This window comes from Cyprinodon tularosa, unplaced genomic scaffold, assembly GCF_016077235.1.
Source record: "Cyprinodon tularosa strain WSP-4 unplaced genomic scaffold, ASM1607723v1 ctg235, whole genome shotgun sequence".
Lineage (NCBI taxonomy): Eukaryota > Metazoa > Chordata > Actinopteri > Cyprinodontiformes > Cyprinodontidae > Cyprinodon > Cyprinodon tularosa.
The window spans coordinates 49748-74071 of record NW_024038880.1 but is presented as its reverse complement, the minus strand read 5'-3'; the positions used below and the strand labels follow the sequence as shown (position 1 = coordinate 74071).

The window sequence follows — 24324 nt, the reverse complement described above, 5'->3', positions numbered from 1 at the left end:
ATGTCAAGTTAAAGTACAACTAAAGTTAATCGCCTGAGACCGTTTGTACAAACTAGGACTTTGGTTTCAGGTGCTCAAGACGTACATACTGTAAGTTTAGATTTATAAACTTAAATTAAGTGCATTTACCCCTAATTTAAGTTGGCTAACAAGATGATCTGCCAATGGAATGAGTATTTTTACTCTTAAAATAAGATAATTGAATAATATGCACACAAAATAAGAGAATACAATATTTTTATTAGTTTAAATGTTAACTGTCTAGTTCCACTGGCAAAGGGTCTCACTTACCTCCTCAATTCAAGGAAAAAAATAGCATATTTTAAGCAAAGATTACACATTGAGATTTCATTTTTTTTCCAGTGCAAACAAGTTAGCTGTTATTTTTGTGGAAATAGACCCGCACAGGTCCTGGATGAAAGGTTAATCATCTTTCCTCTGCAGACCTGAACATTTGTACCAGTTTGGATCAGTCCTGTTTATCAGATGAGCCAAACCATAAAGAGATGGACGATCAGGACAGGCTGATGATAGAGTTGGAGAAGAGGAGCAGCAGCTCCTGTGGAGGGTTGTTCTTCTTACCCTTCCTGTCTGTAAACTGTCAGCAGGTGAGTCGGCCAAAGTCAAGTCTCTAATGCCTCAGCTCTGTGTGAAATACTTTGTGTCAAGGAGTATCAATATTTAACTTGTTCTGTTTCTCCTTTAAGAATTCCAGCTAATCACCTGTTCGATATGACATTTACAGGACTTTCAATTAAAATTATTCATTTTCTTTTTGCAGTGAAAAAAAGGCCTCTGACTCTCACCACCGGTCCATCATGGTTCCCCCGTCAGGTGTTAAGCCCACTGAGGCATGGACTCATGTCTTTTGCTCAGGCCTGGCAGAGTCACATTAGATCACCCCAATCCTGGGTCCAGAGATAGGTTCAGCTTTACCACGCAACTTCACTGGCCTGGTTTTTGTACTCACGAAGGACTTCCAACCGCTCTTTGTCTGACCCAACACACAGTCTTGGGATACTCTGACAGGGACATTTAAGGGCACTTAGACCCCTTCACCACGTTAAAATGACCATCTAAGGAGAGGTTCTCGATGGGAAAAAGATGCCTTACCATCTTCAAGACAGATATTTTCTTTTAAGGCTAGGCTTAAAACTTTCCTTTTTGATAAAGCTTCTAGTTAGAGTGGCTCAGGTTATCCTGAGCTATCTCTATAGTTCTGCTGCTATAGGCTTAGACTGCTGGAGGACATAGGGACCCCTTTTTCATCATTCTGCTTCATTCTATCTCTATTCTCCCACTCTGCAGAAATATCAACTTTGCTGCATGGGAGCTGGCTCGGAGCTCGTCTGCCTGGCTGTGTGTTTCCTGGACGGGGCCGCCTGTGGAGCTGGTTGACAGTTGCCTTTTGTATCTATGCTTCTTTTTCTATGTCTGCTTCTGTCTCCTTGAACCCCAGTGGGCCTCAGCAGATGGCCGCTCACACTGAGCCTGGTTCTGCTGGAGGTTTCTTCCTGTTCAAAGGGAGTTTTTCCTCTCCACTGTCGCTACAAGCATGCTTAGTGTGAGGGATTGCTGAAGAGTCAATGAGTCGATGCAATCAGCTGGTTTTCCTTAGATAGAAAACTCTGTAAATTGCCTTGAGATGACATGATGGGAATTGGGGCTATAGAAATTAACTGATTTGAATTGAATGCTGTTTTGGAGAGTTCCTGCCTCAAGTAAAGGAGTTCAGGTATCTTTGAAACTTGTTTAAAAGTGAGGGGTGTTGAAGAGACAGTTGGGCCAAAAGAAAAAAGTCTTGATTTACATGTTGGTCTACGTTCCTGCCCTCACCTATGATCATGAAGTCCAGATTACGATGAAAGAATGAGATCCTGAATTCAAGCAGCTGAAATGAACTTTCTCCAAATGAGCACTCAGTCTAAAACTAAAAAATGTTTCCCATATTTTAATCAAACCTTTTCAAAATCAAGTCTTCCTAAATGTGCTTAATATACGTATAGTACATATGACAAAGTTATTTGGTTGAAAGACATAAAACAGAACGGAAAGGAAGAACATGAAATACAGTTGAACACAGTGAAAAGACAGCTGAAGAAACAGAGCAGTGACTAAGGGTGACGGAGTAAGGGAGGGAGCGCATAGAGAGGAAGAGGGAGCGGTGAGAAATAACAGATACTGGAGACGAACTGAAATCATAATAAAACATGAAGGACTGAGACAGACAGAAAAAAGAGAAGCAGACGGCAGGCTAGGCAGACACCAGGGGCCTCGGACATCTTGTCTTCTCCAGCATTCGCTTCTCACCTCTATGGACCCATCTGTTTCTGGATTCTTCTGAGATTCTGATGATCGCCTCTGCTCCTCAAAGAAGCCTTTGAAATGAACTTTTAGGAAATTAAGGGAGTCATTTCCTAGTATTTTACATAAATTTTTTTCCCGTTATCTTCTGCAGGCCAGTTAGTTCTACGTCAGCCTGAACACCTAAATTCGGCCAATCATATATCAACGGTCATCTGTCCGGTCACCAAACCAAGCTTCTGCCGCCCTGGCGTCCTCTTCCACAACATCTTCGTCCCCGCTTTCCTCCTCTAAATAAAAAATGGATGACGGAGGAGACTCATCCACGACCTCCGACACTAAACTCTCCTCCTCTTGCATGTTTCCTCTGTCCATAGCGTTCCTTGACAGCGTCGTTTCTAAGTCACCAATTTATGCTACTTGGTCCCAATGGAATTTCCCATTGGGAACCTACTAGCACTAAGTTGCTAACTGGTTAGCAAGATGCTTCCCACAAACCGGCCAAAATCAAAGAGGCTTGCAAACCTTCTGCCGCAACAACCCCGCCCCCTTGACAAACAACCAATCACATTCACTTTATTCACTCTTGTATGACTTCCTGCCGAGAGGCAAAGACAAAAAACAAAGTTAAAACTCAGGTTGACTAGAACTCAGTTTGACTCAGCAAAACTCAGCTTGGCTAGAGTACCTAAAACTGGCAAACACTCTGGCGTCAAGGTAGTGGCAATTAGCAGCTTAAGAACACTCCACAGGTAATTAAGCAACGAGCTGCAGGTGTGCAGGGAGGCCCAATGAGGACGGGGCACTACCTGGTGGAGGAAAAAAGGAAACAAAGAAACAACCCACAAAACTGGATTCCTGACAGTCCACCCTATAAAACCTGGAACTCAACACTATTTCTAACATTTTGAATTGAAAAAGCTTCCTGGATGGGAAGAGAAACGTCTTCAAACTTGGGAAAAAAGTCCAGTGGATTGTATTTTTACTTTTAAGGAATGACAATAACTAGATGACTAACAGTCTTCACCAGCAAATGGAAAAATACTAGAAGGAAAAACTTCTATTGGGAATCAATCAATGCTTTAAAGTTCAAAATAGGCTGTTAAATACAGAAAGTTCTCACAAATACAAATATGAATCTGTGAACATAAATGCATTTGATCACAAGTTGTCTATAGATCTATAGAACCTAAAACATGGACCTAGTCTCTACACTGTCACCCTTTGGTCCCTAAACTAACCAACTTTATCTCTGCTTCCAACGAGATGGATGCTACTCTGGGCAGAAGAAGACAGATTACAGTTTAGTCACACAGAGAGCTTTATTTCTGCAGACATGTCAGAGGTCTGAGGGGTTCCTAACCATTGGACCAACTGTGAGGTAGAGGGGTGGTGCCGTCATGCTGTGGGATTGATTCTGCCATTCCTAGAGGCAAGATTTGTGTTTGAGGTCCTGGATGTGGTCCATGAACACTGCAAAAACGATCTACTAATAAGTAGAAATTTCTTAAATTAAGTGTATTTAGCCTTTATTTCAGTAGGTAAACAAGATGATCTGCCAATGGAATGAGTATTTTTACCTTTAATATAAGATAATTAAATAATATGCACTCGAAATAAGACAATGCAATTTTTTTTCTTATTTTAAATGTAAATTGTCTTGTTCCATTGGCAAAGTATCTCACTTACCTCCTCAATTCAAGAACAAATGCATTTAATTTAAGAAAAAAGAACTTATTTAGATTTGATTTTTTGCAGTGAAGACTCAAAGTTTCCAACCAACCCGCAGAACATGACGGGTGTGATTTTTTTTTTAATAAGATCAGATCAAACTTCTATGTTTGGATTAAATGGACAAAAAAGTGGGAAATAGCAAAAGCAGCCTTTTGGTTTCTGTGTATGAGTGTCTAATCTGGCAGAAAGTAAGATTTAAAGGTCTAGTCAAAGTCATTTAATAAGAAGAAACTTTATTGTCGCTGTACTTATATCGTTTGACAGCATCACAAGTTAGAAGATATGTGAAATAAAAAAGTTATAAGGAAGAGAGAGCAGTGAGCCAGAGTCACTCCTCTGGTCCTCCTCCTCCTCCTCCTCCTCCTGGGCTGGAGGAGGAGGAGAAGGAGGAGGAAGAGGGATGCAGGAAAGCACACCTTACCTCCCTCCCTTTCTTCATCCCTCTCTCTATCCCTCCTCACTCCACACTGACAGCAGCTCTCATCCCCACAGCCCAGCGCTGCTGAAGCATTCAGACTCACACACAGACTCTGAGTGGCATCTCCAGCTCTCTCCAGGAAGCCCTTGGACTGCTGCAGGCGAGGTGAGTAAATATTTGGAAACTCCTCTGCTGCTGTGGAGTTGGTGTGATTTCTGCTCTCTGGATGCCTGCATGTGCTGTTGTGGTTTCCCCTCTGCTCTCAGTGTGTGTGTGTTGGTGTGTTTACGAGGCCTACAGGAGCCAATGAGACGCGTGTTTTGCACCAGACCAAAACAAATCCAGAAAATAATGCTGACTCGCTCCCGGAGGAGTACGTGTTTCTGTGCAGGCATGCGTGTGCATGTGTATTCCTGGAGAGGCCCGGAGTCTGACTGGAAACTTGTCAGCTGTTGGGAGTGTAACTGGTGAGGTAGACACTCTCTGCAGGCCAAGCGGTGGAGTTAAAGTAATACAAATCTTATTGTTCAACATTTTCAAACATTTTCTACTTGGTGCAGAAAAGTAAAATTCAGCTTGAAAAGGATCCAAGTCAGGAAACACTGAGTGGCTCCTCTAAAAGATATAAAGATGTTAAACAGGCATCATGTTGAGTTTGTTTATGCTGGGATGTTTATGAGCAGACAGTATGTTACCTGAGGCACAGAGGGATCAGAATCATGATGGTTTGGAGGCTCAGAAACCTCCTCAGACATCTTCATGGTCATGTTCTTCATGTTGGACAGAAAGACAAGTTAGACCCCTTTCCCATTGGCCGAAATAACCAGTTTAAACCCGGGAACAACAGGCATTTACTGGTGGTGGGTTCAGCTTACACATGTTTACCCGGGTTAAAACTACTCGGCAAGCGACCCGCGTTAAAATGGACTCGGTTCTGATGGCCATGCTGTGGGAACACCAGTATACCCGCTAAATTAAGTGACATCATTGTACGCAACATACGGACGTCAGCGCAACATTGCAGTCGCTTCTGATCTAACAAGCTGAAACAACTCTGTTTACAATCGATAAACATGGAGCAGCTCTGGTGAGATGGTTTCAGACAAATAATAGAGAGAAACAATAAATTCTATTCAGTTTATTTCTATAGCTCCAATTCAATACTCATGTCATCTCAGGGCACTTTCCAGTTCACCAGATCATCCAGTCAGATTGATTCAAAGTTTTCTATCTAAGGAAAACCAGCTGATTGCATCGAGTCATTGACTCTTCAGCAATCCCTCACACTAAGCATGCTTGTGGTGACAGTGGAGAGGAAAAACTCCCATTTAACAGGATGAAACCTCCAGCAGAACCAGGCTCAGTTTCAGCGGCCATCTGATGAGGCACACTGACTATGCCCCGCCCTTCCTTCCATGTTGCTCTCCATTGTTTACTTTCCTGATTTCTGTCGCACTGGTGACATTATCAACGCTAACCCAGCAGGGGTTAGCGTTGATAATGTCACCAGTCAACACTAACCCAGCAGGGGTTAGCGTTGATACAGCTGCCAGTGAGGGGTCTGACCAGCTTTTTTGGCCAGTGAGATGGGAGCTAAATGTCGGATGTTAGCGGGTAGATCCATGTTTAAAAAACGCGCGTTAACCTGCTATTTTCAGTGGGAAAGAGGCTATAGAGACATCCTCCTCTGAGTGAAGCTGGGTGATGAATCCACCTCAGACCTAAAGAGCAACGCCTTCCTTTAATCCACTGAGGTAACATTTGATCCATTTCAAAAGTCATTATTAAAGCTTGAAACATTTATTTTCACAAACATGTTAAATGTACTGCAGGAATCCCCAAAGTCGGTCCCAGAGGGCCACTGGGCTGCAGGTTTTAGAGGTTTCCCTGCTTTAGCACAGCTGATTCTGATTGTTGCAGTAGAGCAAAAGCCTGTTAATCAACAATCAATGTAAATCAGCTGTGCTGGAGCAGGAAACCTCTAAAACCTGCAGGACAGCAGCCCCCCAGGACTGAAGTCTGAGGTTTGAATCCAACTCACTACTTCCATCCAAGAACCTTTAAATAATCAGCTAAAAGGACAAAATAAAATGTTTTTTTTCTTTGTTAATTGATGAGCTTCTATAAGGCAGAGAGTCTAGGACCTGGTTGGTGGTTCTACTGTTCACATCTCGTGGCTGGGCTAACTCTTAGCATGTAGCCCACTGGTTTGCATCCAGAAAAACATTCTTGTCTCTAACCTCTCTGTTTGGCCTCAGAAACAGACGTGTTTTATAAGCGGCTCAGCATCCATCCACTGCATATACACCAGAAATAATAGAAATAATTATTTTTCTTCTTAAAATACAGCTGGAACAAGACAATTTATATAAAAAAAAACTAGAAAAAAACAATTGCATTGTCTCATTCAAGGTCAATATCATCTAATTAGCTTATTTTAGGTGTAAAAATACTAAATCAATTGGCAGATCATCTTATTTACTCAATTTAGGGGTAAGACACTTAATTTAAGAAATGTTGACTTATTTCTAGATGTTTTTTGCAGTGAACCAGCTGATCCCTGGAGAGGTGACCCGGACAACAGACACAGATGTTCTGCTTCCCGAACACATTTCAAAGTATTCAGTAACAGTAACATTTCTGGAAGAAAGTATGGAGAACCCGGGGAGACCCCGTCCATGCTAATGGAGAACCTGTCCATGCTAATGGAGAACCCGTCCATGCTCATGTAGAACCCATCCATGCTAATATAGAACCCATCCATGCTAATGTAGAACCCATCCATGCTATTGGAGAACCCATCCATGCTAATGTAGAACCCATCCATGCTAATGGAGAACCCGTCCATGCTAATGGAGAACCCAGCTTATGGAGAACCCGTCCATGCTAATGGAGGATCTGGGGAGAACCCATCCATGCTAATGGAGAATCTGGAGAGAACCCATCCATGCTAATGTAGAACCCATCCATGCTAATGGAGAACCCGTCCATGCTCATGGAAAACCCGTCCATGCTAATGTAGAACCCATCCATGCTAATGTAGAACCCATCCATGCTATTGGAGAACCCGTCCATGCTAAAGTAGAACCCATCCATGCTAATGGAGAACCCGTCCATGCTAATGGAGAACCCAGCTTATGGAGAATCCGTCCATGCTAATGGAGAACCCATCTATGCTAATGGAGAACCCGTCCATGCTAATGGAGAACCCGGGGAGAACCCATCCATGCTAATGTAGAACCCATCCATGCTAATGGAGAACCTGTCCATGCTAATGGAGAACCCGTCCATGCTAATGGAGAACCCAGCTTATGGAGAACCCGTCCATGCTAATGGAGAACCCAGCTTATGGAGAACCCGTCCATGCTAATGGAGAACCCAGCTTATGGAAAACCCGTCCATGCTAATGTAGAACCCATCCATGCTAATGGAGAACCGGTGCATGCTAATGTAGAACCCATCCATGCTAATAGAGAATCCGTCCATGCTAATGGAGAACCCAGGGAGAACCCATCCATGCTAATGGAGAACCCGTCCATGCTAATGGAAAACCCGTCCATGCTAATGTAGAACCCATCCATGCTAATGGAGAACCTGTCCATGCTAATGGAGAACCCGTCCATGCTAATGGAGAACCCAGATTATGGAGATCCCATCCATGCTAATGTAGAACCCATCCATGCTAATGGAGAACCTGTCCATGCTAATGGAGAACCCGTCCATGCTAATGTAGAACCCATCCATGCTAATAGAGAACCTGTCCATGCTAATGGAGAACCCAGCTTATGGAGAACCCGTCCATGCTAATGTAGAACCCGTCCATGCTAATGGAGAACCCGTCCATGCTAATGTAGAACCCATCAATGCTAATGGAGAACCCGTCCATGCTAATGGAGAACCCAGCTTATGGAGAACCCGTCCATGCTAATGGAGAACCCAGCTTATGGAGAACCCGTCCATGCTAATGTAGAACCCATCCATGCTAATGGAGAACCCGGGGAGAACCCGTCCATGCTAATGTAGGACCCATCCATGCTAATGGAGAACCCGTTCATGCTAATGGAGAACCCGGGGAGAACCCATCCATGCTAATGGAGAACCCGGGGAGAACCCGTCCATGCTAATGGAGAACCCGTCCATGGTAATGGAGAACCCGTCCATGCTAATGGAGAACCCGGGGAGAACCCATCCATGCTAATGGAGAACCCGGGGAGAACCCGTCCATGCTAATGGAGAACCCGTCCATGCTAATGGAGAACCCGGGGAGAACCCGTCCATGCTAATGTAGAACCCATCCATGCTTATGGAGAACCCATTCATGCTAATGTAGAACCCATCCATGCTAATGGAGAACCCGTCCATGCTAATGTAGAACCCATCCATGCTAATGGAGAACCCGTCCATGCTAATGTTGAACCCATCCATGCTAATGGAGAACCCGTCCATGCTAATGGAGAACCCAGCTTATGGAGAACCCGTCCATGCTAATGTAGAACCCATCCATGCTAATGGAGAACCCGTCCATGCTAATGGAGAACCCGTCCATGCTAATGGAGAACCCGTCCATGCTAATGTAGAACCCATCCATGCTAATGGAGAACCCGTCCATGCTAATGGAGAACCCAGCTTATGGAGATCCCATCCATGCTAATGTAGAACCCATCCATGCTAATGGAGAACCTGTCCATGCTAATGGAGAACCCGTCCATGCTAATGTAGAACCCATCCATGCTAATAGAGAACCCGTCCATGCTAATGGAGAACCCAGCTTATGGAGAACCCGTCCATGCTAATGGAGAATCTGGGGAGAACCCATCCATGCTAATGGAGAATCTGGAGAGAACCCATCCATGCTAATGTAGAACCCATCCATGCTAATGGAGAACCCGTCCATGCTCATGGAAAACCCGTCCATGCTAATGTAGAACCCATCCATGCTAATGTAGAACCCATCCATGCTAATGGAGAACCCGTCCATGCTCATGGAAAACCCGTCCATGCTAATGTAGAACCCATCCATGCTAATGTAGAACCCATCCATGCTATTGGAGAACCCGTCCATGCTAAAGTAGAACCCATCCATGCTAATGGAGAACCCGCCAATGCTAATGGAGAACCCAGCGTATGGAGAATCCGTCCATGCTAATGGAGAACCCATCTATGCTAATGGAGAACCTGTCCATGCTCATGGAGAACCCGTCCATGCTAATGGAGAATCTGGGGAGAACCCATCCATGCTAATGGAGGATCGGGAGAGAACCTGTCCATGCTAATGTAGAACCCATCCATGCTAATGGAGAACCTGTCCATGCTCATGGAGAACCCGTCCATGCTAATGGAGAATCTGGGGATAACCCGTCCATGCTAATGTAGAACCCATCCATGCTAATGGAGAATCTGGGGATAACCCGTCCATGCTAATGTAGAACCCATCCATGCTAATGGAGAACCGGTGCATGCTAATGTAGAACCCATCCATGCTAATGGAGAACCCGTCCATGCTAATGGAGAACCCGGGGAGAACCCATCCATGCTAATGTAGAACCCATCCATGCTAATGGAGAACCTGTCCATGCTAATGGAGAACCCGTCCATGCTAATGGAGAACCCAGCTTATGGAGAACCCGTCCATGCTAATGGAGAACCCAGCTTATGGAGAACCCGTCCATGCTAATGGAGAACCCAGCTTATGGAAAACCCGTCCATGCTAATGTAGAACCCATCCATGCTAATGGAAAACCCATCCATGCTAATGTAGAACCCATCCATGCTAATGGAGAACCCGTCCATGCTAATGTAGAACCCATCCATTCTAATGGAGAACCCGTCCATGCTAATGTTGAACCCATCCATGCTAATGGAGAACCCGTCCATGCTAATGGAGAACCCAGCTTATGGAGAACCCGTCCATGCTAATGTAGAACCCATCCATGCTAATGGAGAACCCGTCCATGCTAATGGAGAACCCGTCCATGCTAATGGAGAACCCGTCCATGCTAATGGAGAACCCATCCATGCTAATGGAGAACCCGTCCATGCTAATGGAGAACCCAGCTTATGGAGATCCCATCCATGCTAATGTAGAACCCATCCATGCTAATGGAGAACCTGTCCATGCTAATGGAGAACCCGTCCATGCTAATGTAGAACCCATCCATGCTAATAGAGAACCCGTCCATGCTAATGGAGAACCCAGCTTATGGAGAACCCGTCCATGCTAATGGAGAATCTGGGGAGAACCCATCCATGCTAATGGAGAATCTGGAGAGAACCCATCCATGCTAATGTAGAACCCATCCATGCTAATGGAGAACCCGTCCATTCTCATGGAAAACCCGTCCATGCTAATGTAGAACCCATCCATGCTAATGTAGAACCCATCCATGCTAATGGAGAACCCGTCCATGCTCATGGAAAACCCGTCCATGCTAATGTAGAACCCATCCATGCTAATGTAGAACCCTTCCATGCTATTGGAGAACCCGTCCATGCTAAAGTAGAACCCATCCATGCTAATGGGGAACCCGTCCATGCTAATGGAGAACCCAGCTTATGGAGAATCCGTCCATGCTAATGGAGAACCCATCTATGCTAATGGAGAACCTGTCCATGCTCATGGAGAACCCGTCCATGCTAATGGAGAATCTGGGGAGAACCCATCCATGCTAATGGAGAATCGGGAGAGAACCTGTCCATGCTAATGTAGAACCCATCCATGCTAATGGAGAACCTGTCCATGCTCATGGAGAACCCGTCCATGCTAATGGAGAATCTGGGGATAACCCGTCCATGCTAATGTAGAACCCATCCATGCTAATGGAGAATCTGGGGATAACCCGTCCATGCTAATGTAGAACCCATCCATGCTAATGGAGAACCGGTGCATGCTAATGTAGAACCCATCCATGCTAATGGAGAACCCGTCCGTGCTAATGGAGAACCCGGGGAGAACCCATCCATGCTAATGTAGAACCCATCCATGCTAATGGAGAACCTGTCCATGCTAATGGAGAACCCGTCCATGCTAATGGAGAACCCAGCTTATGGAGAACCCGTCCATGCTAATGGAGAACCCAGCTTATGGAGAACCCGTCCATGCTAATGGAGAACCCAGCTTATGGAAAACCCGTCCATGCTAATGTAGAACCCATCCATGCTAATGGAGAACCCATCCATGCTAATGTAGAACCAATCCATGCTAATAGAGAATCCGTCCATGCTAATGGAGAACCCAGGGAGAACCCATCCATGCTAATGGAGAACCCGTCCATGCTAATGGAGAACCCGTCCATGCTAATGTAGAACCCATCCATGCTAATGGAGAACCTGTCCATGCTAATGGAGAACCTGTCCATGCTAATGGAGAATCCAGATTATGGAGATCCCATCCATGCTAATGTAGAACCCATCCATGCTAATGGAGAACCTGTCCATGCTAATGGAGAACCCGTCCATGCTAATGTAGAACCCATCCATGCTAATAGAGAACCTGTCCATGCTAATGGAGAACCCAGCTTATGGAGAACCCGTCCATGCTAATGTAGAACCCGTCCATGCTAATGGAGAACCCGTCCATGCTAATGTAGAACCCATCAATGCTAATGGAGAACCCGTCCATGCTAATGGAGAACCCAGCTTATGGAGAACCCGTCCATGCTAATGGAGAACCCAGCTTATGGAGAACCCGTCCATGCTAATGTAGAACCCATCCATGCTAATGGAGAACCCGGGGAGAACCCGTCCATGCTAATGTAGGACCCATCCATGCTAATGGAGAACCCGTTCATGCTAATGGAGAACCCGGGGAGAACCCATCCATGCTAATGGAGAACCCGGGGAGAACCCGTCCATGCTAATGGAGAACCCGTCCATGCTAATGGAGAACCCGTCCATGCTAATGGAGAACCCGGGGAGAACCCGTCCATGCTAATGGAGAACCCGGGGAGAACCCGTCCATGCTAATGTAGAACCCATCCATGCTTATGGAGAACCCATCCATGCTAATGTAGAACCCATCCATGCTAATGGAGAACCCGTCCATGCTAATGTAGAACCCATCCATGCTAATGGAGAACCCGTCCATGCTAATGTTGAACCCATCCATGCTAATGGAGAACCCGTCCATGCTAATGGAGAACCCAGCTTATGGAGAACCCGTCCATGCTAATGTAGAACCCATCCATGCTAATGGAGAACCCGTCCATGCTAATGGAGAACCCGTCCATGCTAATGGAGAACCCGTCCATGCTAATGTAGAACCCATCCATGCTAATGGAGAACCCATCCATGCTAATGGAGAACCCAGCTTATGGAGATCCCATCCATGCTAATGTAGAACCCATCCATGCTAATGGAGAACCTGTCCATGCTAATGGAGAACCCGTCCATGCTAATGTAGAACCCATCCATGCTAATAGAGAACCCGTCCATGCTAATGGAGAACCCAGCTTATGGAGAACCCGTCCATGCTAATGTAGAACCCGTCCATGCTAATGGAGAACCCGTCCATGCTAATGTAGAACCCATCAATGCTAATGGAGAACCCGTCCATCTAATGGAGAACCCAGCTTATGGAGAACCCGTCCATGCTAATGGAGAACCCAGCTTATGGAGAACCCGTCCATGCTAATGTAGAACCCATCCATGCTAATGGAGAACCCGGGGAGAACCCGTCCATGCTAATGTAGGACCCATCCATGCTAATGGAGAACCCGTCCATGCTAATGGAGAACCCGGGGAGAACCCATCCATGCTAATGGAGAACCCGGGGAGAACCCGTCCATGCTAATGGAGAACCCGTCCATGCTAATGGAGAACCCGGGGAGAACCCGTCCATGCTAATGTAGAACCCATCCATGCTAATGTAGAACCCATCCATGCTAATGGAGAACCCGTCCATGCTAATGTAGAACCCATCCATGCTAATGGAGAACCCGTCCATGCTAATGTTGAACCCATCCATGCTAATGGAGAACCCGTCCATGCTAATGGAGAACCCAGCTTATGGAGAACCCGTCCATGCTAATGTAGAACCCATCCATGCTAATGGAGAACCCGTCCATGCTAATGGAGAACCCATCCATGCTAATAGAGAACCAGTCCATGCTAATGGAGAACCCAGGGAGAACCCATCCATGCTAATGTAGAACCCATCCAGGCTAATGGAGAACCCGTCCATGCTAATGGAGAACCCGTCCATGCTAATGTAGAACCCATCCATGCTAATGGAGAACCCGTCCCTGCTAATGGAGAACCCAGCTTATGGAGATCCCATCCATGCTAATGTAGAACCCATCCATGCTAATGGAGAACCTGTCCATGCTAATGGAGAACCTGTCCATGCTAATGTAGAACCCGTCCATGCTAATGTAGAACCCATCCATGCTAATAGAGAACCCGTCCATGCTAATGGGGAACCCAGCTTATGGAGAACCCGTCCATGCTAATGTAGAACCCGTCCATGCTAATGGAGAATCCAGCTTATGGAGAACCCGTCCATGCTAATAGAGAACCCGTCCATGCTAATGGAGAACCCAGCTTATGGAGAACCCGTCCATGCTAATGGAGAACCCAGCTTATGGAGAACCCTTCCATGCTAATGGAGAACCCGTCCATGCTAATGGAGAACCCGTCCATGCTAATGTTGAACCCATCCATGCAAATGGAGAACCCGTCCATGCTAATGGAGAACCCAGCTTATGGAGAACCCGTCCATGCTAATGTAGAACCCATCCATGCTAATGGAGAACCCGTCCATGCTAATGGAGAACCCATCCATGCTAATAGAGAACCAGTCCATGCTAATGGAGAACCCAGGGAGAACCCATCCATGCTAATGTAGAACCCATCCATGCTAATGGAGAACCCAGCTTATGGAGAACCCTTCCATGCTAATGTAGAACCCATCCATGCTAATGGAGAACCCGTCCATGCTAATGTTGAACCCATCCATGCTAATGGAGAACCCGTCCATGCTAATGGAGAACCCAGCTTATGGAGAACCCGTCCATGCTAATGTAGAACCCATCCATGCTAATGGAGAACCCGTCCATGCTAATGGAGAACCCATCCATGCTAATAGAGAACCAGTCCATGCTAATGGAGAACCCAGGGAGAACCCATCCATGCTAATGTAGAACCCATCCATGCTAATGGAGAACCCGTCCATGCTAATGGAGAACCCGTCCATGCTAATGTAGAACCCATCCATGCTAATGGAGAACCCGTCCATGCTAATGGAGAACCCAGCTTATGGAGATCCCATCCATGCTAATGTAGAACCCATCCATGCTAATGGAGAACCTGTCCATGCTAATGGAGAACCCGTCCATGCTAATGTAGAACCCATCCATGCTAATAGAGAACCCGTCCATGCTAATGGAGAACCCAGCTTATGGAGAACCCGTCCATGCTAATGTAGAACCCATCCATGCTAATGGAGAATCCAGCTTATGGAGAACCCGTCCATGCTAATAGAGAACCCGTCCATGCTAATGGAGAACCCAGCTTATGGAGAACCCGTCCATGCTAATGGAGAACCCAGCTTATGGAGAACCCTTCCATGCTAATGGAGAACCCGTCCATGCTAATGGAGAACCCAGCTTATGGAGAACCTGTCCATGCTAATGGAGAACCCAGCTTATGGAGAACCCGTCCATGCTAATGGAGAACCCAGCTTATGGAGAACCCTTCCATGCTAATGGAGAACCCGTCCATGCTAATGGAGAACCCAGCTTATGGAGAACCTGTCCATGCTAATGGAGAACCCAGCTTATGGAGAACCCGTCCATGCTAATGTAGGACCCATCCATGCTAATGGAGAACCCGTCCATGCTAATGGAGAACCCGGGGAGAACCCGTCCATGCTAATGGAGAACCCGGGGAGAACCCGTCCATGCTAATGGAGAACCCGGGGAGAACCCGTCCATGAGAATGTAGAACCCATCCACCCTAATGGAGAACCCGTCCATGCTAATGGAGAACCCGTCCATGCTAATGTAGAACCCATCCATGCTAATGGAGAACCCGGGGAGAACCCGTCCATGCTAATGGAGAACCTCAGAGAAGCAGAAACCCAGATTTCCACTCAGGCCTTCATGCTGCTGCCTCACCGCTCTGCAAGAGGAAGAGCAGATCAATAGTTTGAAGTATTAAACGAGAGAAAGGCTGTGGATTTTCATCTTTAACCCAGATTACAGCTAAAATAGGACAGATTACAGGTTAGCACTCGTTAGAAGGCCTCTGCTCAGTTTTAATTTGACTCCAAGTCTTTTTTATTTTTCGTTTTGACCACTTATTGCTGCAGGTTTCGTACCAGATCTCTATTTTTGGGACATTAGTGGTTAGAGCGGTGCGCTTGAGCTCTAAGAAGGTTGCAAGTACCCGATTCGACCCCCACGCTGCTCCCCGGGCGTCGTACAATAGCAGCCTACTGCTGGGTTAGATGCAGAGAGTGAATTTCTCAATTGTTGGACAATAAAGGGATTTGCATTACAATCTTATATTATCTCTCTTCTATAAACAGTTGCACTGCAAAAAAAAAAAAAGAAATTCCCGCAAGAAATTGATAAAGTGATTCTGATTCAGGAAGCCCTTTGGCAGAATTCAATCTAGCCATTTTAATCTAGATTAATTCCAAGATTACAATGACATTAATCTAGATTTAAAAAATAAATCTATGCCCACCTCTAGTTGTTACTGAACATTATTTCCAGTTCAGTGTTTTGCCTGCAGGTGGCTTTTGTTATTAGATCATAATCATTCTGCTTTCCTGCAGCAAACCCCTGCTGCTCCTCCTCCTCCTCCTCCTACTCCTCTCCGTCCTCCTGTCCCTGATCCGATCCATTTTCAGTCATCAGGGCTGTGAGAGCCGACCGCCGAGGGTTTGGCTGGAATGAGTCTGTTTGACAAGCAGACACCCACGACCAGACCCCCCCCCCCCCCCCCCCCCCCTCGCCTCCCAGAGTCCGACCAGCGCTGGGGTTTGTCTAATTACCAGAGTTTTCTTCTGCTTGTCTGTATCCAGAAATGAGAAACACGCAGCGGTCGTCTGATTGACGCTGCTCCGCTTGGCTTTTAGGATAGAGAGGAGGCGAGGGGATCGAACCAGCAACCCTGATACTCTGTGTTACATCTGAAGGATAAGGATCCTTCATTTACTTCATTTCTTTGCGTCAAAGTAAATTCAGGAATTCTCTCGTGTAATTTCACACTAGAACATGTGAACAGAACATTTCCAACCATCACAGTGATTTACCTGAATTTATCGATGAAAAGCAAACAGATAAAACCTAAAACCAGTCAGTAGGAATGAGGCATCAAAGCTCTGCTTGTTTCCCAAACTGCTTTTCTCTCTTATGAATAGTTTGCTTCTCAGATCATTGGGAAAACTACATTTCCTGCAGCTTATTTCTCTACAATGTGAGGATGAATGTGAGAGGAAGGGAGGATGAGGATGAGGAGTCCTTCATCATCATTACAATCCATCTGATGAGTTTTCTTTTTAGTATTTGGTGGTTTGAGCTGCTGAGAAACATCTCAGACCATCAAACACTCGTCTCTCTGGCACAATGAAGGTCACGACCTGGAAAACTCCAGAGAACCAAATGGTCTGCACAAAGCAAAGATAAAATCCTGAGACTCTAAACCAGACATCCTTTTATCTAAGCTGTACCTTAAGGTACCGACCACCAGCAGCATGAGATTAATGGATCCTCAGGGACCCTGTCTCAGAGTGCACAGCCTTCAGTTTGGTTATAAAACATCCTGTCCCCTGGAGCAGAGGTCAGCCTGAACCTCCAACACCCTACAGTTTCCCATGGAGGCAGAGAACGTTCTGCCCTCACGACCCAGACCTGGATAACCGGAAAGACGAAGAGTTCGAGAACCAAACGAGGGCTTTGCCATCAGGACATCCGCATTTAAAAGTGGTGAGCTTCTGTCAGGCGCCCGATCATCCTTCAGGCACAGAAGAGAAGCTTCTTTACACTAAGGAAGGTCAGTCAAAGTAAATAATGCACAGGATTAGTCTGCCGTTATTCTGTCAGATGATCATACCGTCAGACCCACATAGTCAATACCCTTTAGTTTATGCTTTTAGTTTGTAAGGAAAGTCAACTTTAAAGTACCTCAACAGGCATGCATCCCTTTAGTTGTGTACAAAAATAAATTAATTACTTACTTTTTGGTGTTTTTTAAAGCGTTCTCATCTTAAATCGTTTTTATTTGTACATGACTAAAGGGATACACGCCTATCCAGATAGTTTAAAGTCTATTTTTCTACACTGCTCAAACAATATAGAAATAAATAAAAATATCTCATATTAAGTCCATTTTCCCTTAATTTAAGTGGATAAATAAGATGATTTGCCAATAAAATTAGTATTTTTAACTCTTAAAATAAGCGATTTGGATAATATGCGCCTGAAATAAGACAATGTAATTGTTTTTTTTCTTATTTTAAATGTAAATTTTCTCGTTCCATCTGCAAAGTGTCTCACTTATCTCCTCAATTCAAGAAAAAAAATCACTGATTTTAAGAAAGAATGACTTATTTAGTCAACAAACGGATGGAAGGTAAACAGAGAATGAAACTCCTGCTGATTTGACCTTTAACCTTTAGAGTTGGGAGCAGTTGAAGGCGTTGGCCCAAACCGCCTTAAAAACCTCCACAACAACAAACAGAAGATCGTCTTTGGTTTAGGGCAGGAAGTGTGTAGAGATCTTATAGAGACCGGTACCTTAACCCTGGACATTCCAGACTTCATGTTCTTCTCTTTTCAGATGAAATCTGGTCAAATGTTCTTTTAATCCAAAATAAATCACAGGCTGCCTTAAAGACCAACCCTGGGATTATTGCAGGTGTTTTACGTTCCATTAAACATCAGTTAACGCGGCAGGTATTCATATAACAGGTGTCTGACAGCGAGTGGATGATATTCAGGGGTGGGTCACCAACGTTCCTCACAGCTCCTGGGTGTCTGTCCGTCTCCTAAGGTTACCAGCACTACAAAAACAAGACTGCGAGGCGAGGGGCCCCAGGGGTCCATCAGGGTGGGGAAGGTGGTGGGAGGGGGAAGCGGAGAAGACGAGGGAACCGTGTTTACTTTGGTCTTCTTCTTTCTTTCCTGCCCTGCTCGACTGAGCTGCTGGGAAACGACAGCAGAGTGAGGAAGGAAAGAGGAAGACGGTGTCTGGACAGGAGAGAGACCTGCGGGGGGAGGGTGGGGGGGCATGGAGACGCTGTGGACTGGTTTCCAGTGGTAGCCCAGTCTCTGCTCTAATCTAAACATGCAAGAAACTAAAGTAATGTTTCACTTCATTTCCTAACAAAGGTCAGAGAATCAAACTTCATCTGGAGCACAGAAACACTCCTTTAAATGTAGTTCTATAGATCAGCTCTACTCTAAATTAGCTAAATTAATCTGCTGGTGGAACGTTAAATCAAGAAATCCAGTCAGTTATGACTGTTCTGCACAAGCATGTGGTGACAGTGGAAAGGAAAACCCAGCAGAACTAGAACCAGAAGCACGGTCTGCATCAGTTTGTTTGCTTTAGTCCAAGTCGCTCGATAAGTTTGGAAAGGTTGCTTTTCACGCAGGTAAAACCCTAAAGGAACCAGAACCCGTCATCAGAGCAGAACTTTCATTGTGTCGTTTGATCAGCTGTTCCGCGTTGAGGATAACAAAGTGGGTGTATTTCTGTTGAAGCAGAATTGTGTCCAGGATGTGTGTGCTCTGCAGAGATGTTAGCGGCATCTTTCCTGACCTGAACCACAAAGAACCGTTGTTATTTTAATACTTGGCTCTACAACTAGAGGCACTGGAGTAAAACCACAAGAGCTGCATTTATCAAATAAATAGTCAAAGGGCTGCTGGAAAGCGTGGACTGCTGGGCCGCCAGCCGCCATGAGCCGCCCGTCCTCAGCCGGAGGAGGGGGGCTGGGGGCTGGTAAGGTAGGCGGGGTGGAAGGACGGGGCCGCCGGTGTCCAGGCTACAATTACTGGGTCGGGGTCGGTCGCTACATCCCCCGCTGGCTCCCTGCACCACTGGCGTTCCCAGACCTGCCCCGGAGCTGACGGCTCAATTCAAGCGCCCGGTGTGTTTCGACTTCGTACTTCACTATAGGCGACCAAAAACCCAGATGATTTCCAAATTCCCCCCGGACATTTTTTTAGGTCTTAAAAGTAGGAGATGTCCGGGAAAAAAGGGGGCGTCTGGTCCCCCTACCACATCAACAATCTGATGTTTCAGTGAGTGAGTGCTTGTTGCTATGATGCGTCTTTGCTCAGCAGCTTGGCTCGTTGTAAACCAAACAATCAGAGCACAGCTCATCTAAATATTCCTGATCAAACCATAAAAGGAAGAAAAGCTGTGGTTTCATTCTAGGGCTTTTAACCAGGCTGCATTAGGGCTCATAGAACAGCTAATAGGCCATTTTCAGCCCAACCAATGTTACGCTAACCTCGTGAGACCATCCTGATCTCGCGAGCTTTCAAGGTTTCACTCGCAGATCAGTCTGGAGACTCTCCGTTAAAGAAAATTTGGAGCCGTTCACCAAACGAACGTCCAATCAGCGTTGGCTTTGAGGCGGGTTGAGGTGTGACGCAACGAGAAGCGCGACAGTTCAGTCTAAAGAACATGGCGGCTTCAGCCGATGAAACTAGCGTTAGCGTGGCTATCCAGCTAGTTTTATCGGAATTACAGAGTATTTCTTCACTGAAAGAAGAGCAAAACACTGATCTGGAGGCTTTTCTCAGAGGAAAAGATGTTTTTGCTCTTCTCCCGACTGGTTTCGGCAAGAGTAGCCTGGCTTGTGGTTGTGCTTTCGTCGTCGCTCTGTTAGTGCGTCATATGCTTCGTTGATCTGATTGGTTTATTTGGCCCGTCTATCACCAACATAGGCCAATCAGCTAACCAGTATTTTCGCCCCTTCCCAAAATTACTTCAACGGAAGGTTTCCAGATGGATATGCGGAGCAAATCCATCTGGCGGAGTCAGGTTAATATTACACACCCTATTCAGAGACCTGAAGGACCAAATACCCTGTAGAATCATTCTATCACCCCTTTAAATTAACATTTAATGTGTCGCTTAGGAGGTAACTTCATCTTTAACTTTAAGAAAATGTAATTTAAAGGAGCTTTGATTTACATAACTAGTTAACAGAGAAATAAACTGAAAACTTTTCCCAGATTTTCATCCCTCCAGACTTGAGTCTCTCCTGATATTCATTTCAACACCTTTAGGATGAGGATGGTTTATGGTCCTGCAGCTGTTAATAAGAACAATTTAAAATTTTAGGAACATGTAGAGCAGTGATAGAGGAGCTTCGCTTTTTTATGGAAGATTTACTTTAAATACTGTTTGTGAAGCAAAAGGAACCAAATTCCTTCAGTAACGAAGACGAAATGCTGAGATTTAGCCTCTGGTTTGAGTTATCAGGTTGCCTCCTTACCTGTGTGTGCACAGTTCCCAGAGTGTGTGCGTTCTGAGTCATGCCTCTGGCTGAGCGTGAGAGCACGTGTCTCCCCCCGTCAGACAAAGCGTCCGTCTCCCCCCTGAGTGTGGCCGGACTCCAGCTGCGTCTGCTTGGATAATGAAGTCCAGGTGCTACGGCGGCTGCTTTGAGACACCTGTCACTAATATTTCATGCCAGAGAGCCAGACTGCGGAGCGGGTGAGGCGAGATGTTTGCTTATTTTAATAAGGCTACCTAACTGGACCAGAGAAGATGGGATCATCCCAAAAACGTAGTGTCCAGGGATCTACAAGCCTGGGCAAGTGATCATCCTCCTCCTCTGGCACAGACCTATCTAAAATAAATACCATCCAGCTGACGGCTGAGTAACATCGGAGCAGATTTGGGATGGGAGGTTTTTATGCATAAATATATTCAGGTTTCAGAAAACCCAAAAAGTTAAACCTAGAAACGGTTGGAAAGCACAAACAGCAAAAACACCCAGATTTTGTTTCCAACCTTTTTTTCTTGGTATCTTTTGAGAAACTGAAACATGTTAAAGGCAAGAAGGAGATGTTTTCAGAAGAACAAGACGTCCTTTAGAGATCCAAACCCGTTGCGCCACCTTCTGCAGCATTAAATGGACTCTGATGAGGCAGATTTTCTACCACAACATTCTTTTTTATTTTTCCTGTCTGGCGATGTGGCAATAAGAATAATTGTCTTGATGCCAAAAAGACAGATTTTACTTTCACAGGTGGAGCAGTACGGCTATCGCCATAGTGATCCACTTGATTAATGCATATAAATAGCTTTATTATAATTATGCAGGGAGTTTAACAGATTATATGGACACTGCAATGTAAGAAGAACAGGAAAGGAAAAACAGGAAAAAGAAGAAAAGATGAAAGGGAGACTATAAAACGTCTTCAGTCTGCCTCATCACCTGCAAAGAGATTTAAAAAGAACAGCACAACCAACGGATATAATATAAGAGATACAATAAAGTAGCACCTTGATACTATCGCTGAAATATAAGTATTATTATTTAATCCGACATGTATACTGTGGTAGCTGAAGATAAGAATATGGGCTTTCTGTATGGAAGTGAATCTCTAAGAATGAATCTGTTGGGAGCTGGAGAAGTTCCACCTTTCTCCAGCAGAGTCCGCCGTGGATCCTCTGAGGGAGCCTCCTGCACAGCTGCAGCTCGTCTAGATCATCAGAGGATCCACTACTTAAGCTGTCTTCAGACCTTGCCTCAACGCCGCAGTGTTGTTCCAGTTGGTCAGCGCTTAAGCCTAGATCCTCAGAGTAAATCTATGACTTTCGAATCCAGCTTGGATTCTAACCCCTGTGTCTGTTTTCCAGGAAACCTGTGCCTCCTCTGTGAAAGCTCTGGAAGAGCTAACCTGCCGAGCCGACCCTCTGAGCCAAACCTGAAGATTCACAGAGAACCTCCAAGCAGCTCTGGACTTGAGCTGGGTAACCCAAAGCCAAGGTCTGTTCTAAGTAGACGTGAGACGCTGAAGCAGCTACGGACTCTGCTGATGAACTCTTCTCCAGAACCAACAGTGACTCTCCCAAAGCTAACCTCAAGAACCCTCAAGGTACAATCAGTAGACTTCTGGAAATCAAACCTCTGTTGGCAACGCTAACTGAACTGTCTCTCACGCAGACTCCGGTGAACCAGAATCCAGGCCCCGAACCTGAACCAGAATATTCAGTGTGCTTGTGCAAAATAAAACTGTTAAACTTTCGTCCTTGTGTCCGTCAGTGGTGTTCTGCATTCTTGGGTCGCTTTCAGTGAACCCATCATGACAGAATCTCTTTGGTGAACAAAGAAAAAATGCTCAATAGTGGTTGTGGAGAGCCAAAGACGCGCCCTAACGTTCTGAGTCACACTTGGAGATAATGACTTTGATAAATAAGATAAAAATGATCAGGCCATCAGATCCATCAGTGGGATCAAAACCAGCTCCTCCTCCAGGTTGGACTCCAAGCCTAGAAGAAGGCCTGGTAGGCTGAGGCTTACTGAGCTCAGAACTGTGGGCTGATGGACTCTGGTTCAGGTGGCTGCTTGTACCTGACAGCAAAATAATAATCTGCTTCTGTCTCCTTGAACCCCAGTGGGCCTCAGCAGATGGCCGCTCACACTGAGCCTGGTTCTACTGGAGGTTTCTTCCTGTTCAAAGGGAGTTTTTCCTCTCCACTGTCGCTACAAGCATGCTTAGTGTGAGGGATTGCTGAAGAGTCAATGAGTCGATGCAATCAGCTGGTTTTCCTTAGATAGAAAACTTTGAATCAATCTGACTGGATGATCTGGTGAACTGGAAAGTGACCTGAGATGACATGATGTGAATTGGAGCTATAGAAATAAACTGAATAGAACTGAATAATAATGAAAATCTTCAGCTGAACTTTTGGAAACTGTATTTAACGATTTCACATCTGAGCAGCTTTAATTAAGTTTAAAATTGTCCGACTTCAGATGGTTCAGATCATATCAGACATGATAACAAAAGATGGATTCTGTTTCTGGACTATTTTCTGTTTTTTCTTCACTGAAAGTCGCCTCTAAATCTTTGTGACGATTCTGAATCATTGGGTTTCAGGAAACTCCTCTGAGAAGCCTCCTTTTCCTGTGGGTCTGCGGCCGTTCCCGCCAGCCTTTACATTCAGACTCGTACGTTTCCTCATGGTCTGTGGAGCAGAACAAAGGCCTACCTGTGCAGCAGTGAAGGGAAACTTCCCTACAACCTTCCAGCACTTAAGGCCTTGTTGAACCTTTTTTAAAGCTCAGCCGTCTGCACCACCTGCGGCCTCTCAGCAGCCCATCTGCGTCACGCTCCACCTGCCAGGGGCCGCATGCGTGGACCCGGCATGCCGGCCCGGAGGAAACAGATGTTACTTTGTGTTCTGGCTGCTTGGAGTCCACTTGCTTCATGTTTAGATCACAGCTTTCTAGGATGCAGGTTCTATGGAGAGACATTTATTCCAGCATTTTTGAAAACAAAACACCCATTTCAAAAATGGACCTGACTTAAAAAAGGTTTTAAAAGTAATTTATAATGTCTCTGCTCTGCTCCCAAATTCTGGAATTCACCACCACCAGATATTCTTAATATTAACACTTAGCCTCTGTTTATATCAAGGGTAAAAACGCATCTGTTCAAGACTCCACTGACTATCTCAACTTTTTTTAATATATTTTATTTTGCATGATGTGTATCTTGACTGTTTGTTGTATAGTGTCCTTGGGTGATCTGAAAGGCACTTTAAATCAAATATTATTATCTGTAAAAAGCAGAAACAAAGTCCCCCGGTCCTCGAACCAGACCCCCTCCTGTCATTGGCTCTGCCTAGAAATCCTGTGCATAAAGGTGTTACTACCCTAGACAAGGGTCCTA

General features: G+C 45.4%; 1 protein-coding gene across 2 annotated transcripts in view; it reads left to right on the top strand.

Moving 5' to 3' along the window:
* Positions 1-4473: 4473 nt before the first annotated feature.
* The window catches only part of adamtsl2 (ADAMTS-like 2), a 55451-nt gene continuing 35600 nt past the window's right edge, over positions 4474-24324 (top strand). The window contains exon 1 of one of the 2 annotated variants that reach the window (XM_038287127.1): positions 4474-4621. The gene's annotated coding sequence lies outside the window, so the exon portion shown is untranslated. Of the gene's footprint in view, positions 4622-17399; positions 17453-24324 lie in introns of those variants that run through there. The other variant, XM_038287128.1, reaches the window with a different exon arrangement.